Consider the following 21398-nt stretch of genomic DNA (forward strand, 5'->3'; position numbering starts at 1 on the left):
TTTGGGAATGACAGGGAGAGATATGGAGAAGAGGGGAAGCCAAGAGAATATAGAAAGCAGCATTAGGAATGTGGACAGTGTAAGTGGCTCAGCAGGGATCCTCCTTAGTTTCTCAGGCTATAAAGGAGGGCTGGGGGTGGGGAGAGAAATGTATTTTCAGACTTGAAAGATTCATACAGTAAAGTTCATCTGGCCATGCTTCCTCACTGCTATCGTGCAACTCTGACATAATGTTTACCTAGCAATCTCCTATTCTCTGACATTACCGTATGCCTCCCACCGACCCGTACGCTCTCACAGAGAGGGTCTCCTCAAGGTGCCGTCCGCCAAACAATGTCGGCTGGCGGCCCCCAGAAGTAGGGCTTTCTCTGTGGGAGCATCGACGCTCTGGAATGAACGCTCCATGGCATAGGGCCGGGCTATTTACGGGACCGCCTACTGCTACCGAATACCTCTCACTGATCCATGCGCTCTCACAGAGAGGGACTCCTCAGGGTGCCGTCAGCTAGGCAGTGCCGTCTGGCGACACCCAGGGGAAGGGCCTTCTCTGTGGGGGCTCCCACCCTCTGGAACGAACTCCCTCCAGGACTTCGTCAACTTCCGGACCTCCGAACCTTTCGTCGCGAGCTTAAAACACACTTATTCATCTGCGCGGGACTGGATTAGATTTTAAATTTACTGGTTTTAATGGGTTTTTATTATTTATATTGTTTTTAATAATTTGGCTATAGAATAAGTTTTTTAATCGTTGTTTTAGTCTGTATTCATATGTATTTTAATTGCCTGTGAACCGCCCTGAGTCCCTAGGGAGATAGGGCGGTATATAAATATGAAAAATAAATAAATAAATAAATAAATAAACTCCCCCCAGGCCTACGTCAAGTGCCTGATCTTCGGACCTTCCGTCGTGAGCTAAAAACATATTTATTTACTCAAGTGGGACTAGCATAATAGTTTGATTTTATATTGGGGTTTTATTAATATTTTAAATTTTAAATTCATTTTTAACTATCAGCCGTTTAGTAATTGCTATATTTTAATTTCTTTTAATTGTATATATCTTGTATTTTATTTCTGGCTGTACACCGCCCTGAGTCCTTCGGGAGAAGGGTGGTATAAAAATTTAATAAAATAAATAAATAAAATAAAATCTAATTCTTTGTGTCAGAGGAGATCAGCTTTTGTGTAATGTATAAATGTGCATACTATGCATTCAATTATTAGTAGAGTGGCATTATGCAGTCCTCACCAGTTCCCAATTTCTTCAATTCTCACATATTCACTTACTCAACTTTTCTCATAGGATTTGATGGGGATTTGCTTTCCATACAGCTGATCACCTTTATTGCTCTTCTCTGATCATGCAAAGCATGAGAGCCTGGAATGAAAAAGAAAATAAACAATAGAACAAATCTAGAACTATTCTGGAGTCAACCTTTCTTATTCTGTTTCAAATACCAATAATGGAATCATATCTTGTTACTCCTTGTCTCTGGGTTCATCCACTGAGAAAGATACAACTTTCTATTAAATAAGGATGAGTATATATTTTACAAAAGAACGTCTTCTATTGGATGTTCTATGTAGAACAAGTCTAGCTTGGAGCTAATGGGATCTCACACGAGGAGAACTGCCACAAATAGCTTATGAACAGTTAACTCTAGGTGGCTTGAAGAGGTTATACGCTCATCCCAATTATTGAGAGATGTATCTTTATTTAAATTATAGTTATTGTTTTTAAACAATGCAATTTGCATAAAATATGTACATTTTATACAAAGTGACAATCTATTTGAGCCTTTAATGGAGATGATTCATTCCCTTGGTTTGGGGAAAGGAAGGAGTAACCCACAACTGTGTTTTTGATTCAGAGAATGCTGCAGCGCTAAGAGAAATCTCAAGAAATGTGGCAGGGTCAACCAAAGATACCTGATACCTTTTCTGGGCAGCATCCCCAGAAAAGCAAGAACTTATACTGTGATGACCTCAGAGCATTTAATTTTTCTTTATTTTATAGCTCACCTGGCACAAAAGAGTACCTGAAAAGTAGATGACAACAGTTGTCCCCTTTAAAGCCCTTCATGGCTTAGGACCAGGTTATCTGAGGGACCGTCTCTTGCCGGCCACATTTACCTGACTCAGTAGAATGGGGAGGCAGGGAATGCTGCAGGTCCCATCCCCGAGGGAGATACACCTGGTGGAACCCAGAAGAAGGGCCTTCTCTGTGGTGGCTCCCTCTCTGGAACATCATTCTCCTGGAGATTAGAATGGCCCCCACTCTAATTCTCTTCCGGAAGGCACTGAAGCCCTGGTTCTGCCAGCGGGCCTGGGGAACCCAGAGTGGGATGGAGCCCATTAAATGGCTAATGTGATCAGCTGTCACTGGGGCAGGAGGTGGAGGGTGGGGGTGATTTTGTTACATTAATTTATTTGATTTTTTATTAGTTTTACTGTTTATAAATGTGATTTTTATATTTTGTAAGCAAATAAACGGCAATATAAATTTAATAAACAAACAAACAAATAAGCTGCAGGACACAAGGATTTGTCCTAGATAATGTGATCAAACTTTTTAAAAATATGCTTCAGTTTAGGTTGTACTGATTCCCAAAAGGTTTCCTTCCTCTTCAAGGACTAGTTAGCTGCACAGGCATATCATTTGCTTTGTGCATGTCTTTGAAGTATTCTCAAAACACAAGAGTAATAATTGGATACTCTCACCTCAGCTGGCCTGCACAGCTTGGGTCATATATGTAAACACCCTGGTCAAATAACCCAAAAATTTAATTTATTTCCGCCCAAACAAGTTCTTTTATCATAAAGCAATAAATTTGTCTTGGTGCTAGCAATTTGTTGTGGGTGACATAACATTGCAAATTGATTAATCGCTACTGTACACGACAAAATGAAAAAAGCAAGAAATTATTATGAATAGCGTCCATCTGATACAGTAGGGATTCATTATTCAAAAGTGTTTGCTAGTGGTTAGCTATCCCCCTGCTGCAAATTACATTTATTTGCAGACTTCCTACATCATGCGGATACAAATCTACAAACATGCATTTATTAAGACATAGAATGAAAGCTATTAAAATATGAAAAATGGTTTTTTCTTGCCTTTAAAAAATATTATTTTTTATATCTAGGTAGGCCACTGCTATGCACATGCATTTGTTATGCTTTGCAGCTGAACTAGTCCTACAATTTAAGGACACTTAACTGTTTGTTATTACCTCTTCACAGGTAGATTTCAACATCTCTTTTGTAGTCAAATGTAAGAGCTGAAAAGGCGTTAGAAAAGGAGATATTTGTGCTTTTTCATAGGCTTTTAATGTTTAAAATAAAGGTGAGAGATCTTTTCAATTGACACTTTAAAGTAATCATAAGGACTTTAAAAGAATTGAAATGCATGCAGTATAGTTATAATGTGGCTAAGACATATCATTGTGTGAGAAGAGGTTAATATTCCAAGTATAAAACATTCCAGGTCTAATATACCAAGCATGGTAATATTCAAAACCTAGAAATTAGAAGTAAATAATTCTGCTCTGAAGTGAAGTAATATCATCACATTATGCGATATTTTTCTATCATTGACCAATCCAATCCTCCATTGTCTATGTTGTAGTAAGCAATCTGCAATCCTCAAACTCAATATCTCCTCGTTTTTTAAAGGTGACTCATGGAGCCCTCTCCAATAGTGCTGTTGAAATTTGAAACAAAACAGTACAAAATATAGCAGTCCAGCTGGTAAAGCATTACTTAAAAAATCGAACAGAATGACCAAAGGGGATTTAGACTCTAATGCACCCTTTTTTACTCAATTTTTGATCATAGACATACCTGGACTCAAAAGAGATGTACTTGGTTGTCTTTTTCTAAACCTCTCTCCTCCTCCTCCTCCTCCTCCTCCTCCTCCTCTCTCCCTCTTTCTCAATTGCACATTATATCCCCACTACACACATTTGCATACATACATTTGTTTATGCAGCCTGTTAAGAATTTTTTTTCAGATCTTATTTTGAAAAAGAACTCAAATTGAAGCTTGTTTACTGTCAGGTTCCAAGTAATGCACCCATTACATCTAGTTTTTGATCACTGAACTAGTTTACTAACAGGCTGTATGCAATATAAATATACAATGGTAGATTCTTCCTAGGCTAAGAGGCAAAGGATGAATCTGGTGATTGATTTAAGATTAAGCACTAAGCACTCAACTATTTTAAAAATGGGCAAACATGGATTTGCATAGCATCTAACATCTCTATATCCTAAGGTACAATTATTCCTATAATTAAAGAATTAACTACGCTCTATCTTATTGTATCAGGGAGAACTGTGACGGCATAACTACATCTCTACTATTAAGGCATTTTTGATGGACAGCTTCTTCTTTTTATTTTTAAACAATAAACTCAGACACTTTAATTAATGCAGGGATGGGCAACCTGATGCCCTGTGGCTGCAGGCAACCATCAAGCTAATTTCATGCAGGGTTTTGTTCTAATTTCAGGAGCTCTGTAAAAACAAAAAAGGTTGAAGTCAGATCTTATTAAAAGGTATCAATTCCTTCCTGGCAGCCAGCAGGAAGCAAAAGAGGAGAGAGGGAGGAAAGAAAAGGTGTCAAAATAAGAGAATGAGAGTGAGCAAAAGAAGAGTGTGATAATGTATGCCATAGCTCTGGTCGCTTCAGCCCTGCCCATTCTCCATCCCCCGAGAATGTATGGCCTTCAAAAATCAAGTTTTTCATCCCTGAGCTAGTTAACATTTTTAGTAGAAGGTTATCCCTCCCATAAAGTAAGATATGGTGACTCTACAGTTTTTAACAACAGTAAAAAAAAAAAAAATCAGAATGGAATCAGATGTCATTAGCCTCATCAAAGAATGTGATGATATCATTGAACTATCAAATATGCAAGTCATTATTTAAAACTAAGACTCCTTGAAATCCAGGCATAATCTAAGTAATGCAGTTAGGATCCGACTACAGAACACTGACAAACAACAGAAGAAGCAAACAAGAAGAGCTCAGCATTTTATGGAATATGACCTAAAACAGAGGAAGTTGTTTGCTCTGGGGTGCTGTTATTGAGCATGGAAGCATGGTGGACAGCTGGTTCTGTATGCTCAATTTCTCCCTGACATCCCATTTTCTTTCCTGGTCTCTTACTCTTACTTTGTCAAATGGGCAGTAGTATGCAGCACAAAATTTCAATCTCAATGCTTGAAAGAATTAAGTACTTTTCCAGGATTGCCTATACCAAGTTACCAGTTTTCATATCATATATTGTAAGAACAATATCTATCTATATCAATATCGATCTGTATCTATATCTATATCTATATCTCTACCCTCTTTCCCCAAAAATAAGACATCCCCTGATAATAAGCCTAATTGGGCTTTTGAGCGCATGCGCTAAAATAAGCCTCCCCAAAAATAAGCCCTGCCTGAAAATAACCCCTCCCCAAAAATATTTAAATGCATACACAGCCAGTCCCCACCATTTCCTCTGGTTAGGGAGACAGAGCTTGAAATCAGGTAAGACTGCAAGAGGAGCCCTGTCTTATTCCACGTGCCCCAAAATAATAAGACCTCCCCAAAAATAAGGCCAAGCGCTTATTTCAGGGTTTAAAAAGATATAAGGTAAAGGTAAAGGTTCCTCTCACACATATGTGCTAGTCGTTGCCGACTCTAGGGGGCGGTGCTCATCTCCGTTTCAAAGCCGAAGAGCCAGCACTGTCCGAAGATGTCTCCATGGTCATGTGGTCAGCATGACTCAATGCCAAAGGCACATGGAACACTGTTACCTTCCCACCAAAGGTGGACCCTACTTTTCTACTTGCATTTTTACGTGCTTTAGAAACTGCTAGGTTGGCAAAAGCTGGGACAAGTAACGGGAGCTCACCCCGTTACACGGCAGCACTAGGGATTCGAACCGCTGAGCTGCCGACCTTTTGATCGACAAGCTCAACGTCCTAGCCCCTGAGCCACTGCCCCTAAAGATATAAGATATAAGACAGGATCTTATTTTATTTTCTTATATCATATTATTTTATTGTCTTATTTTCAGGGAAACACAGTATATCTATTATCAATCAATTGATAGATAGATATAGATATAAAAGATAGATATAGAAGATAGAGATGATTGATAGACAGATCAGAGAGATAGATAATAGAGTTAGACAGAGATAAAGATGATAGAGATGATAGCGAGAGAGAGAGAGAGAGAGAGAGAGATGAGAGAGATGAGAGGGGGGGAGGGAGGGAGGGAGGGAGGGAGGAAGTTCTTATGCAGCCAACAGTATGAGCTGGCAGCACCAATTATAGCGAGACTTTGTTTAAAATACTCACCAGGTAGCTAAGACAGCAGATTCTACATTTATGCAACTTTGCTTGCATCTTGGGAATATTTGAAACACTGTTGTGTAATGAAAACTAAACTTACTTGCAAGGAAATGCACTGGGACAGCATTTTCTGCCTTTTCTACTGAATGTCTGCTATAGCTCATTGATCATGCACAAAGAGCATAGATCCATTGGGAGCCTTCTGTATTTAACAGAACATTCTCCTGGTGGAATCTGGGAAGACATTCTTTGACAAAGACATGGACACTATAGACAGCCTTAGACAACAAAACTGTACACACATTCCTTGGAATTGTGGGAATTATTACCAAATAAGTATGATCCCATTGTTGAGTTTAATAACTGATAAAGAAGGATTATGTTGATGGCATATTCCAATATAATAATAGTGGTAGTGTGGACTATGAACAGAATAGTTTTTCATGCTTCCCTTCTTCATCATATGATTTCTTTACTTTTATATGATATTGTTTTCTGCTAGTGTTTGACATATTAACCTTGGTTTTGTTTGTTTGAAGATTATGTGAGTAGCACAATTTCAAAAGTATAACAGAGGCAATATCTAACAGCTCTGATAATTCCTCCCTCCCTTTATAAATTTTTAGACATTATTTCTAAGTTTAGAAATATATTAAAGGCCAAAGCAACACTTGCTGAAGCCTCTGAAAGAGATAGCTAGCATGAAAATAGAATGAATGGCACATGGCTGTAGTAAGTAGAACTGAAATTCTGGGTTCATTTATTCTTTTAAAAAAACTCTAATGCTCTTAAACTTGTATAAAAATAAGGATCAGGAAGAGAAAAATAGAAAGAAATGGGTAGGGCCACTACTTAAAGAAGATGGTAGAAAAATAATAGGTGATAAGGGAATGGCAGTGCTCCTTAACTCTTTCATATGTTCAGGATCCAGGCAAATACAAACCAACCAATCTGAAGTTGATACTGAACAAAGCTCTTGAAAAGATTATTCAGTGATTATTTTTTGAGCATTGAGAGACGAATGCACTGCTTTGAGGAAGCCACCAAGAAAGCCAGCCTGAAGGGAAGAATGCAGACATACATTATACATGATAGTAGTCTTCTCCAAGCAGCTTTCATAAAGACACCTAGGCAAAATTATTCAAAATTCTTACAGAAGACCAGACTGATCAATGAATGCAAATCACTGGTTCTCAATATTAGGAGATGTGGACTTCAACTTCCAGAATTCCCTAGCCAATACGAGAGGGAGAGAGAGAGAGAGAGAGACAGAGAGAGAGACAGAGAGACTGAGAGACTGAGAGACTGAGAGACTAATATTGGATTTCAGTTACTGAAAGTTCTGTTTGCAATCAGAGAACCAGTACTCACAACAATCCCAGCAACTGATCAATCTGAGGTTGTTGATATTTCTCCTAGCAATCTTAATTCCAATTTGTGATTCATCTAGCTCCGCCTTTCTCTTGATGTGCTCTGCATATAAGTTAAATAGGCAGGGCGACAATATACAGCCTTGCCGAACTCCTTTCTCAACTTTGAACCAATCAGTGGTTCTGTGTCCAGTTCTCACTGTTGCTTCTTGACCTGCATATAAGTTTCTCAAGAGACAAATAAGATGGTCTGGTATTCCCATCTCTTGAAGAGCTTGCCACAATTTGTTGTCATCCACACAATCAAAGGCTTTAGCATAGTCAATGAAGCAGAAGTAGATGTTTCCCTAGCTTTCTCCATGGTCTAGCATATGTTGGCAATTTGATCTCTAAGTTCCTTTGCCTCTTTGAAATCCTGCCTGCACTTCTGGTAGTTCTCGGTCCACATACTGCTAGAACCTAGCTTGTATGATTTTTAGCATAACTTTGCTAGCATGTGAAATGAGTGCAATGTTTGAACATTCTCTGGCATTGCCCTTCTTTGAAATTGGAATGTAAACTGACCTTTTCCAATCCTGTTGCCACTGTTTAATTTTCCAAATTTGCTGGTAAATTGAGTGTTGCACTTTTACTGATTTTTAAGATTTTGAATAGCTCAGCTGGAATACTGTCACCTCCACTAGCTTTGTTGTTGCTCAGATTTCCTAAGGCCCGTTTGACTTTACATTCCACCATGTGGAATGGCTCGAGGTCAGTAATGGGATGGTTTTAGTTGCTACCTCTTGTGCAATGTTGTGAACCTCCATCCATAGTTCTTCAGGCACTGGTGTCTATCAGATCTAATTCCTTAAATCTATTTGTCACTAGTAACATCTTTTTCCTTTGCACAAGAGCTGCTGAAAGAGCTGCCATCCATTTTTAGCTGGAATTTCATTCTTTCCTCCTCCTCCTCCTCCTCCTCCTCCTCCTCCTCCTCCTCCTCCTCCTCCATAGACTACTCCGAAAGTTGGCAGAAATAGTTCCTGCATTTTGGATAAGAAATCATTATGGCCTTCTGTAATGTATCTTTAAGAGTTTTGGAGGGAAATTAGAGCGGGAAATAGCACGTTGCTGATTGGCTGTTGCCTCCGACTGAACTGTATATAAAGAGGGGTTTTTCTGTTGTTTGCTGCTGGGTTCACTATAAACTAAAGAGCTGTTGTCACTCATCTGGTCTCTTGCCTCGTTATTGCCCGAATCTAACACCTTCCATGAACCATCCTCCAAATCAGGTTGGCCTGTACTATGGGAAAAACAATGCATAATGTTTTGTATACAAGCTACTACATTTTTCACACTTCTAGTTATTGTACATTTCTTTCTTTTTTTAAAAAAAAACAGAGTTTAATAGTATACAGCTCTAAAATGACTGTACCCTTTCAGTTCTACTTTACCTGTGAATGTCAGACATTTTGTTAAAAAGCAAAATTACTGCCATGCAGGGTTTTGTTCCTTATCTGACAATGGGATAAAGAAAGCTCCATTTAAATAAATCCTATTTTAGATTTGGAGACTAAATAAGCTCCCAAGAGAAAAAGCCCATCAAAGTTCCATAACTGAGTCTCTTATCAAAGGTAATAGATGGCAAATAATCAATTGATCGATCAATCGATCAATCAATATATCTTAAAATGTCCCAGCTAATGCAATAGCAGAGACTGTGAATTAGTTTCATTCATCATCATTTAAAATAGAATATGTAAATCAATAATGTCTAACCAAACCAATACCTTCCTATAACAGAATAATCATACAAAAATAAAAACAATACATTTAATTCAGACTGAATCTATGGAATTTAGCATTGCTCCTAGTATTTTTTTTAAAAAAAATTCCTGCTAGCTTGTGGGGTTTTGTTTTGTTTTGTTTTTGCTCTGCAGTTTTGAAGGGCAACTATGATCATGCATAATTAAAAATATAGCCAATTTACCATGAAATGAAAGTGATGGCAGCCAATGAAGTGGGGCAGTGTGTGGGGGGGTGAAGGAGGGGGGAGCAATTGCCTTTGGGTAGAAGTACTGTATCTCCTTTGGAGGCATAATGTCTTGGTGGGGCCTTTTGAAACTCAGTGCTTCTTGGAGAAAAAAAATGTTTTGCCTAATATGAAAACATTTATTTCTAGATGTATCGCTTTAACTCACTTTAACTGAGTTGTTAGTGAGATGATGGCTTCTTTTAACCCATAAGTAGGTGCTGAATCTTAGCCACTATATTACTGATATCACAACATAAGCATTACATAAATTAGGTAAATTCAATCCGAAAAACAAGGCACAGAACCCATAAATATATTAAAATGGCTTCCTCAGATTTCCAATGAGAAAAGGGAGTGGTGGAAATATATAGATCTTATATGTTTGTTCACCATAGTGAACGAACAAAAAACATATAGAATATATAGTTGTCTTCAGCGACACTGTAAGGACAAGATTTTTGGGCACATGTCTAGGGTCCCACTGAGAAGAGGGAGTAGAAAGGGTTCAAATTCAAAATATATTCTAATCTAAAGAGGAGAACAGAGTATTAAGTATGGGAAAATTGCCTGTTTCAGTGGACATACTACTACTTCATTTTTGGACCCTACATGTTTGAGCTTCAAACAAGCTTTTCTTTCCTTTATCCTAGTCTTTTCATAATGAATTTTCCATAAGTCATGCCAAACCATCTTTACTTAATTTTTCAAATTGCTCTTCTAACAGATGATGTCTGTTTCATTGTCTTTCATAACTCACCTATTCAGCAGGAAGGGATGAAATTAAGGTTTCAGCTTGTTCTTTCAACCTACCTATAACATACTTCTCTGATTCATTTCTACTAACATCCATTTCATCTGATATTTCTGTAATTTCGATCCAATGATCTCCATAAAAAATTCTATCTTCCCAACCAAAATAAATTCAGTGGGGGGAAAACGGCCAGGTTTATTTTAACAGTTTCTACTTACACCTTAGGTTTACTGTATAGTATATATAATTTTAATGTAGGGACAGCTGGAGACATTTAGCAGTTCAGGAGAAAGAATTCGATGAGTATAAATTACATGCCTAGTATATGCAACCAATCGTCACTTATTTCTTCAAATATTTAGACACCTCACTAAAGACAGAGTTGGGATAATCTAAAAGGTCCATTACAGATAAGATCACCAGTTTCTGAATACCATTTTTTTTCTGGAGACACTGCAATAATCTTAGGATCATGCCAAGCTTCTACTTTTCTTGATTCCCTTATTAGCAATTGTCACTATGTTCTCCCCTCCCTAACTATTCAAAATGATGATAAATGTCACCCTGTGTCATCATTTCATGGGACATGTATAGGACTCTTGTAAAGATCTCCAGTACTATGACTGAGAATGAAAATAATGTATTTGAAGTAGGTAAACTGGAGAATTGAATGGATGCAGAGGAATTTATTCTCATATTCAAAATGTGACTGTCTTGGTTTCATTGGCATTAGCTGCAAGTCCAAGGCAGAAAATAAGGAGTGGCTGTTTTGATGCTAAAGCTCTGCTAGTGACTACAGACTCTATTCTGTGAATAATTTGATATTAGGCTTTGTTTCTAAAGTTAGGTTCGAGGCCCAAGCTGGGACTGCTGCTTTTATGTCTTTCCCTCCTCAAGCTTCTGAACCTTGTCTCCAGGTTAATTGTGGAATTTCCCCAGTTTATGGTTTTGATTTCAACTTACATTTCTTGCAACTGGGTTTGGGGATGGTTTATTGGAGTTCATTGCCACTATGAATACCTCATCAATTTATTAATAATAGCGCACTTTTAATGATGTCTATAAATTGTTCCTGAAATCATTATGCATAACTATTTTGAACTCTGTACTCAAAATAGGGCAGGAATATTTCTGGATATCATCCCACTGCTTTAAAAAAAAACCTTATTTTTTTCTCTCCACAAATGTTTGTATGTCTTTAATTGAAGCCAAACTAATCCATATTCTATTTTTCCAACTTATCTCAAGTACCCTGATCAGATCAGAGCAAAACAAATCAGGGGTTCCCACTGGGAACAGGTCAAAAAAATCAAATTGTCTAGGATCATGCAGCTAAAGTCCTCCCCTTATATTTATCTGCTCTTGTTACAGGTTATTTTTATGCATACTTATTTTTAAAAAATAAGCCAAGAAAACAGTCACAGCAAAAAGATTTCAGCACCAAATCTCATGCAACGGCACCATTCCCCTTCATTTTGCAGAGGTTCTTTTATCCAATTTCACAAAATAATTTGTTTTGCTAAGAAACTGGAAGGAAAAACAAGGAGCTAAGGGAACAAAGTCCCTACTGAATGAGCAAAGACCAAATTCTTGAAAACCTCTGAGGTGCTTGCGTTAATGTCATGTCATTACACTGTACTGCTGTGCAGGTTAATATAATTGGGTTACTGTGTATGAGCAATGATCCATAGCATGTTATGGCACAGAAACAAATGACATTTAACTAAGAGATTTGTAAGGCACCTTGTTATCTGCATGTTGAACAATTGGAATGGATAGTCAGATAGCTAGACAAGCGACTGATGTATTAGTTGTTGGGTTTACTGGACAGGCTGGATTTATAACAGCACCATTCTAACATAATTTATTAGACCCATAAACAGACAGATCCAATGTTTTTACTTAGATTACACCCTTGTCACACTCTCTGATCCTGAGCCAGCAGCAACCCTCTTGTAGCCTAATTTAGTATTCACATGAAGTACAGCTGCTTTGGGAAGCAGAGCCAGGGAGGGGGCAGGGGCTGAGTGGCAAACACACCTTTCCATTTTGGCACTTCAGAACGCCATGCACTTATTAGACAAATGTGACTTAACTGCTGTGCATAGCTTGACTCGCTATCTTGTCCCTGGCAGAAACTAGATATTGTTGATGAAAGAGGTCAGCAACACAAAAGAGATTTTCACCCCTAGCAAAGGAAAAGAAAAGAAAAAAAGCAAGCAGCTTCTGACATTTATTTATGCAATGAGAAATCTCGAACACATATATCAGCTAAAAGGGAACAAACTGACAGAAAAAAGTAGAAAGTCTTGAAGTAGCCTGTTTTAACTGGCAAACAGTTCTTAATAGGGATGAAATTTGGCCAAACACTGGCAAAACAGAACAATTTAGAACAGACTGGTCTTTTTCTGGAGCAGAGTGGCAAGCCATAAGTATTCTGTTATGACTTCTGTCGCCGGTCAACTCAACAATTGATAGGGCTTTTGGTTAGGACAGGTAAAGGAAAAAGAATGCCACGGTAGCAGGAGACTCTATGGTGGGTGTGAACTGGACTTTTGGTCGGCAGAGGAAAAAGGACGCCATGTTAGGAGGAGACTCTATGGTGGGGGAACCGGACTTCCGGTCAGCAGAGGAAAAAAGGATGACACATTAGGAGGAGACTATGGTGAGGGAACAGGACTTCCAGTTGGCTGCAGAATTGAACAGGGGGCTTCTGGTTAGGACCTTTGTGGCTCTTTGAGTGTTTAAGGTTGCTGGCTCCTGTCCGAAACTTATTTATATGTGGGGCACCTTGCGGGAAGGTATCAAAGAAGCCAGTTGGCAACTGACTGCATGGTCACACTGTGCCCATTACTTTCCCTGCATTACAGCCACTCTCTAGACTTCTATTGCCCTTCCCAAACGTATGGTCCTGTTGTTATACAACAAACTGGACACACAAGAATTTGTTTTAAATAAATATAGGATTGTGTTATTAGTCCATAGTGGTCTTGCAATGGGGCCTTTAAGGAATCCAGTGCACTAATGCATTCAGGATGTTTCTTTCATTCATCCTGGCCATTAGCAATGGGAAGGAATGCATTTAGAATTATTTTAAATGAAATTAAGTTTAGGCTGTTATTAAACCATTCCAGCAGATCTTCTCCTTTGTGGTCTTTATTGGGATCAGCATTGTGTTAAATGAGCTATGTATGTATAACTGAACAGGGATAGCACAATTTAAGAGCCTGCAGTGCTAATGGTTCACATGTTTTTATGGACAATCATGATACTATCAATGATCCCTCAAACTTGCCAAATCTTGTATGAAGAGATGGAATTATTAAGTCAGAAGCATTTCCGCTCTTGCTGACTCTGCTAAGCCGTACTGGAACTAATAGAAAATCTGTGCCATAAATAACAATAGTCATGCTTCAGTTTGTTCTGAAACAAAATGTATCATTAAACAAAATGAAATTGATTCAGTTCGTTTAGAATAATGTTTCACAAACCTTCCAGATACTTTGGAACTACAACTCCCAGAATTCCCAGCCGCACAGGTTTTTAATTGATTTGAAGAGCAATTAGTTGCAAAAAGCTGAGCTAAGACGGACCTTCCTGATAAATGTGACTCGGTTTAAAGTGAGAGTTTGTCTCAATTATGAGGTAAAAATGACCTTGAGAATTTTTTTAATGTTTTATTAAAGAACAGACAATAGGAAAATTTAATTTCTGATATTTGGTCTTTTTTTAAAAAAAAAAGTTATTTCCTTTCAGCCTCAGGAGGTTAAATAGGATTCTGCATTATTATTACTATCATCATCACTATCATTGCCAACATATCTGATTATACATTGACAACATATTGAACTGAGAAAATTAAAGGTGATTTTCATATTTTACTTATATTTAGACAGGTTTTCCTTAATCTAATGTTCTTTCATGTCTGGTTGGACTACAACACTCTAACTGCAGGTAACATGGCCAAGAGCTGTGTTGGTTGAAACAATAGGAAAGGGTGCTATTCAGCAGGTTCTGACAGGTTCTGGAGAACCGGTAGTGGAAATTTTGAGTAGTTCAGAGAATCGGCAAATACCACCTCTGGCTGGCCCCAGAGTGTAGTGGAAATGGAGATTTTGCAATATCCTTAATGGGGAGTTTGCAGTATCCTTCCCCTGCCATGCCCACCAAGCCACACCCACCAAGCCACACCATTCCCACCAAGCCACGCCCACAGAACAGGTAGTAAAAAATTTGAATTCCACTACTAGGTTAGAAAAACCTCATTTAAACATGACAAACATCATGTTGACTCTGTTTGTCAACCTCTCTGGAAAAACTAAGGCAGCTGACAGCACTTTAAACTATTGAGTCAGGCCTGGCATGTCTATATGACATGTAGTAGCTTTCGAACAAACAAAGGTATATCCCTGAATTAACACAGGAAACATAGAAAACTTTATAGTGCCCTTAAAAACAACATCTACCGAAATGCAGATAAGGTGTTTCCCCCCCCCCCATCTATTCATATATCCCTTCATAATGCAAATGTATAATTTAAGAAGAACTTTTCTAATTTCACTGTATTTAACATGTTTCTACTATCTTTCTCTTGCAGCACCCAAGAAAGCGGATAAATACGAAGAGTCCAGTTTTAATCTTGCACCATGCAGGAGACCTACTTTGATGAAAGATGTAATTTCCAGGGAAAAAATGCTACCTTTAATGGATTAGAGGCTAATTCTCCCACCCTCTATTGTGTCTAAAACACACTGAACTTTAAAAAAAAAAGTAAGTAAAGAGAAATATCCAGATAAATGGAATAGTTAAAGGTACCTTGGTGCCACTATCACTTTTCTACTGAAAACTGATAATAATGCCAAGTTCTGAAAATTCAGCCTGAAAGAAAAATAATTTAAATTTCAGACTCTACAGAGCCCATGCTGTTACATCAAAACCTAAACTTCACAGCTGTTCCTGGCAGTTGGCAGACAAAATAAATAGGCCATATATATCAGCCTTTTTTTTTAACCAAGTACCATATTTTTCAGAGTATAAGATGCACCTTAGTTTTGGGGGAGGAAAATAAGAAAAAGGCTGATTGGCAGGTGGATCGGCCTCCCAATCAGCTGTTTCCAGAGGTGAATTTTAGCAACAGGTTCCTTCATTGTGAGCTCTGTGCCTTGCTTTTTTTTTCTGCCACTGAAACTTCTGAAACTCTGTTTCAGAAAAAAAAACTTTTTTTATGCCTCTGAAAGCCTCTGAAACAGCTTCAGAAAAAAAGCCACTGAAGCTCTGTTTGGAGGTTTCTTTTCTGAAGCTCTGTTTAGAGGCTTTTTTTCTGAAGTTCTGTTTGGAGGCTTTTTTTCTGAAGTTCTGTTTGGGGGCTTCTTTACTGAAGCTTCATTTCTGATGCTTTTTTTCAGCCTCTGAAACCTTCATTTGAGAAGCTGGGCAGGGCTACGAAGTATAAGACTCACCCAGATTTTCACCCTCTTTTTTTGGGGAAAAAAGGTGCGTCTTATACTCTGAAAAATACGGTAATCAATGGGAACAAAGTTTCAACCTGGAGACTGAAATCTTAAAACCAACTTTTCCTAAGATACTTACATTCTCCCTGTATCCCTTGTACAGAGAAATTCATTGGATGGATCGGAGATCCAGAGGTTGACCCCTGCATCCAAAGGTTCATAGACATGAGAGAAAGCAATAGCAGTTTTCTTTTCAATTTCCTCTCCCTTTACTTTTATGAGTTACTTCCCAAGATGAGAATTATTATTTCTAGCACCGTGCAACCTTGTGGTCCCAAATCTTTCTCTTTTCTGTTCTCAACATATCCATAGTTTGGCCTCTAATCATGTCAGAGCTACTTATCTTGGAGCTAGGGGTTTTGTGACCTCAGATCAAAAAGAGATGCCTGAAATTTTCTATAGCCTCCAGGTTTCTTCTTCAAGGGGTGATAGAAATGCAGTTTTAATGGACTTTTAAAGAACTGGGCCCATTGGGCTTGAATAGGATGATACTTTAAAATTCTCCATATGACTGTACTCTGTGATAAGCCCAGCAATCACAGAACTCATCATTTATTCTAGTCTATTGGTGTAGAGAGGGAATAATTGATAAAAATAGTTCCTATGACTTTTCAATGCCCAACAAGGGGCTGTGTGATGCCGAGAAACAATGTGGCTATTTAGATGGGGGTGGGAAGTACACCTGAAAAGTCAAAGCTTAGAGTAGACTCTAATTTAGATTTACACTTACAAGTTGAAAAACAACTCAGAAGTAGGTAATGGCAAAACACTTAATGCCCAGAACATTTCATGAATGTATCCCTATAAGTTATCCAGAGTCAATCTTGGTTTGAAGACAATTTTATTTCTAATAAATTCCTAGAAGGCACAGGGCCAAAGATAATAGGTAGAAGAATGAGCAATTGGGTGGAGGGATGTTTATGGTTTGCCTTACTTTTTATTATAAATATATTAGAAATACACCCAAAAGCCACGACTCACTTATATGAAACATAAGACAGTTTACAACAGACTTATTCACTGATATTGGAGGTTCATTCTCCGAGCTATTGGGTTGGTTTCCAAACATTTTATTACCTGGCTAGGTAACATCTTGAGCAGAATTTAGGGAAATTCTAATCTAAAGAGAAGAATTTAATTTTTTCCTAAATTCCGCTGAAGATGTTACCTAGCCTGGTAACAAAACATTCGGAAACCAACCCACAAGCTCAGAGAATGAACCTCCACTCTCATCCTACAGCCAAACTACAGATATTTGTAACTATTGCGTACTGATATTATGTATATGTTAGCACCCACTGACATGTTATGACCGATCAGAATTCAGATGAGTTTTGATAATTAGGGCAGTAGAAAATGATAGAATTCAAACTGCTAGATGGTGAATAAGAAAATAAGCTTTCATCAGCATAAGTAGCTATTCAAAATAACCAAATACTGTGATCATTATGAAACACCAAATCAGTAAAGTTCACCCAGAATAGGAACATCAGGATTTGGAAAATTGGTGCTGAATGTTGAGAAGCTAACGGATTTTAGCAACAATATTTTGCTAAATAAGCAATTGAAAGTTACACTACCAATTCACAATTAAATTTTATGACTTACTGAATAGTCTATTGTCCATTGATGCATCTTTTTCATGCATTCTTCCCTAGATAGAAGGCCAAAGTTTTCGTTTTACCAAGAGGATGGGACCCTGCTATTTCTCAGAGACTACCATGAGATGTATATCAATCTTTCTCAAAACACCAAAAATCATTTTGGTCCATCTGAATTGACCAGTGATAGATGATGAATAACCAACTTGCTGCTATTTGCTGTTTTGTTTCACAGGCTAATGTTTTGCTCTTTATTATAATTATTATTGTAAACCATTCCAAATCTCTGGAGTTAGGATGGTATGCCAATGTTTAGGAAAACAAATAAATAAATACTTTTTGGATCGTTAAGAGATTTTAACTCTCAAATGGAACAGAAGAATTAAGCACCTAAATTCTGGAATTAGTCCAGGCAAGAATCACAATGAACACCAGCTCTGATAAGACTATATTAACTGAATCTTGCAAGTCTGAAAGTATTTTCCCCCTTCTCTCCTTTTACTGTCTGGAAAACTAGAAAGGGTCCCTTCTGAAGCACTTCCCGTGCATTCTTTCCTTTTGTGGACTTCTTTTATTCTAGACCGGGATGCCTTATGCACAGTCACTCACGCCCTCGTGACGTCTCGTCTGGATTACTGCAATGCTCTCTACATGGGGCTCCCCTTGAGGGGCATCCGGAGGCTTCAGTTAGTCCAGAACGCGGCTGCGCGGGTGATAGAGGGAGCCCCTCGTGGCTCCCGCGTGACACCTATCCTGCGCAGACTGCACTGGCTACCTGTGGCCTTCCGGGTGCGCTTCAAGGTTCTGGTGAACGTCTTCAAAGCGCTCCATGGCATAGGGCCGGGCTATTTACGGGACCGCCTACTGCTACCGAATACCTCCCACCGACCCGTGCGCTCTCACAGAGAGGGACTCCTCAGGGTGCCGTCGGCGCGACAGTGTCGTCTGGCGACGCCCAGGGGAAAGGCCTTCTCTGTGGGGGCTCCCGCCCTCTGGAACGAACTCCCCCCGGGACTCCGTCAACTTCCGGACCTCCGAACCTTTCGTCGCGAGCTTAAAACGCATTTATTCATCTGCGCAGGACTGGGTTAGTTTTTTTAATTTATGGGTTTTAATTAGGGGTTTTAAATGGGGTTTTAAATTGTATCTAAATTTTTAGGCCGTTATTGAATCAGTTTTTTATATAGTTTTTAATTTGTATTCTATGTATTGTGTTTTTATTGGCTGTGAACCGCCCTGAGTCCTTCGGGAGAAGGGCGGTATACAAATATAATAAATAAATAAATAAATAAATTTACCAGTTATCCTGTTTACAGCTTCTCCTCCTGGCACCCAAAATAATTCCCTCATTCTGCTACACATCATGACATGTATTTTGCCATTTTTTTTGTAGCTAGTTACAAACATCCATGGCTGTATCCTCTTCTATCTTCCAAGTGCATTTATTTATTTGATTAATAGAGACACCCACCTCACTTTTACATGACTCTAGGCACCTTACAATAAAATACATAAAATACATACATAAAATACACAATATAAAAATTGCTTCCAATGTAAATGTGTTGTCTTTGGGAGGCTGCTAGCTGTATTTTTGCAAAGTTAATGCAAGGAGAAAATTCTCATCTGCCCAATGGTCTAGGGAAGGTTGCTGCAACAACGTATTTAATTAGGTGATGCTGAAGATTTCAGCATCTCCAGAACACCCGGGGTTGTTATATGCAGAATGATTATTACTACCTTCTTTGTATGTGTATGATGTATGAACTGTATGTATTTCTTTGATAAATTGTTTTTAAATATTTCCTCTTTTTTATTAATTGAAGAGGAAACTCATGCATCAATGACAATTTTATGCTGGTTTACACATAAATTATTTCTCCACAATGTTCACTTTTATTATTATTGCCAATATTACAGCAAATGCATTTTTTTGCCTTGTAAACAAGATTTTGCTTACAGCTAAATGAAAAGAAGTAAAGTTAATCACGTTGAAATAAGAGGTTTAAGACTGTAATCCAGGGATGGTACCTCAACAGATACTTTTTCACAGTTAAATGGTCTTCCTCGAGGATAGGCAAAAATATAACAAGTTCAAGATCTCAAGACCTTTTCCGTCCTAGTGATCTTCAAATGCCAAATTTTAGATTTTCTTGAGAGAAGGAGGAAGGGAGGGAGAAGGAGAAGGAGAAGGAGAAGGAGAAGGAGAAGGAGAAGGAGAATGTTATGTATTCATGTTTGTACCTTTAAATATTTGAGCGGGAAATCAGCACGTTGCTGATTGGACGAAGCCTCCAGCAGAACTGTATAAAAGGAGAGGTTTTTCCCCCAGCCTGTTGCTGGGTTCACCCTATATTAAAGAGCTGTTGTCACTACCCTGGTCTCCAGCCTCGTTACTTCCCGAACTTAACATTGGCGACGAAGGTGGGATCTCGAGGCTGAGGAGAACCAGAACCGAGCTGAAGCACGATAGACCCGAACCCAGCAAACCCAGGGCAGAAAAGCGGAGATGGCCAGTTACACTCCGCCCGCACCGTTTGACCCGGCTAAAGAGAAATGGGGAACGTATATGACCCGTTTCGAAAGCTTCCTAGAAGCCAACGAACTGCACGGAGTTCCAGATAACCGAAAAAGGGCTTATTTCCTAAGCCACTGTGGTCCGGAGGTCATTGATATCGCGGAAGCCCTGGCAGAGCCAACGCCGTTGCAGTCGGTGTCGTGGCCAACTTTACAGACTTTACTAAAGAACCACATCGCACCAACGCCGTCCAAATACGTGCGGCGGTTTGAATTCGGAGGCGAAGACAGATGGAGGCGAATCCATCGGTGACTACATGGCCGCCTAAGAAAAGCGTCCAAGGACTGCGGATACCGTGACCTAGACGAGGTGCTCCTCGAGCAACTCATCCGAGGGGTCAAAGACATCCGTTTGCGGCGACGGCTGCTAGCAAAGAGCAACCTAACGCTGGCCAACGCTCTGGACGAAGCCAGAGCACATGAAATGTCCTCCCAAGCGGCAGAGACACTGCAGAAGCCGGTCCCACAAAAGGCGAGCGCGAAGGCAACTCCGGTGCACCAGGAGGAGGTTCAGACCGAATCCGACGGTGAGGATGAGGAAGGGGTCTGCCGCACCGAGAAACGCGACAAAGGGGACCGAGACGAATGCGGAAGCTGCGGGGGTCAACACCAGCGCCAACGCTGCAAGTTTAAGGACGCGACATGTCGGCGGTGTGGGAAGAAAGGGCACCTAGCCCAAGTTTGTCGAGCGGCCTAACCTTCCCGCCGAAAATTCAAATCGGCCAATCAGAGCACGGAATCGGCAAGGCGACCCGCGATTGGCTCAAACAAAAAAGGCGCGGATTCCAACCAAACAACGGTGGTCATAGGCCGCGCCTCGACCCAAGTGGAGAAGAAGATCTTCACCAAGCCAAAAATAGAGGGAGTACGGTGCCGGCTTGAAGTAGACACGGGATCAGCGATCACCATCATGTCCTGGGACACTTTGGCGAAGTCGCTGCCGTCCGTCGCGAAGCGCCACCTGCAAGCACAACGGCTACGAGTCCACGACTACCAGGGGAATCGCATCCCTGTTCGAGGGACCACCTCCGTCCGAGTCGAGTACGGTCCACACAAGAAGACCCTGCCCATCACGATCGTCGAAGGAACTCTGCCCAGTCTGTTGGGACTAGACTGGTTTCGTGCCCTGGGCATGGGAGTGACTGGCATCTACAGAAGTGACTGTAACCTGAAAGACATTCTCTTTAACGAGTTCAAAGATGTCTTCAAGGACTGCCTGGGCAAGT

The 21398-nt window shown here is 39.5% G+C and overlaps 1 long non-coding RNA gene across 2 annotated transcripts in view; it reads left to right on the forward strand.

Annotated features, from left to right (window-relative positions):
* LOC131194615 (uncharacterized) overlaps positions 1–20312 on the forward strand; it is a 61648-nt gene extending 41336 nt beyond the window's left edge. The window contains exons 1-3 of one of the 2 annotated variants that reach the window (XR_009154243.1): positions 14178–14348; positions 15082–15254; positions 17653–20312. This is a non-coding gene — a long non-coding RNA (uncharacterized LOC131194615). Of the gene's footprint in view, positions 1–14177; positions 14349–15081; positions 15255–17652 lie in introns of those variants that run through there. The other variant, XR_009154242.1, reaches the window with a different exon arrangement.
* The last annotated feature ends 1086 nt before the right edge of the window (positions 20313–21398 follow it).

Source organism: Ahaetulla prasina, chromosome 3, assembly GCF_028640845.1.
Source record: "Ahaetulla prasina isolate Xishuangbanna chromosome 3, ASM2864084v1, whole genome shotgun sequence".
NCBI lineage: Eukaryota > Metazoa > Chordata > Lepidosauria > Squamata > Colubridae > Ahaetulla > Ahaetulla prasina.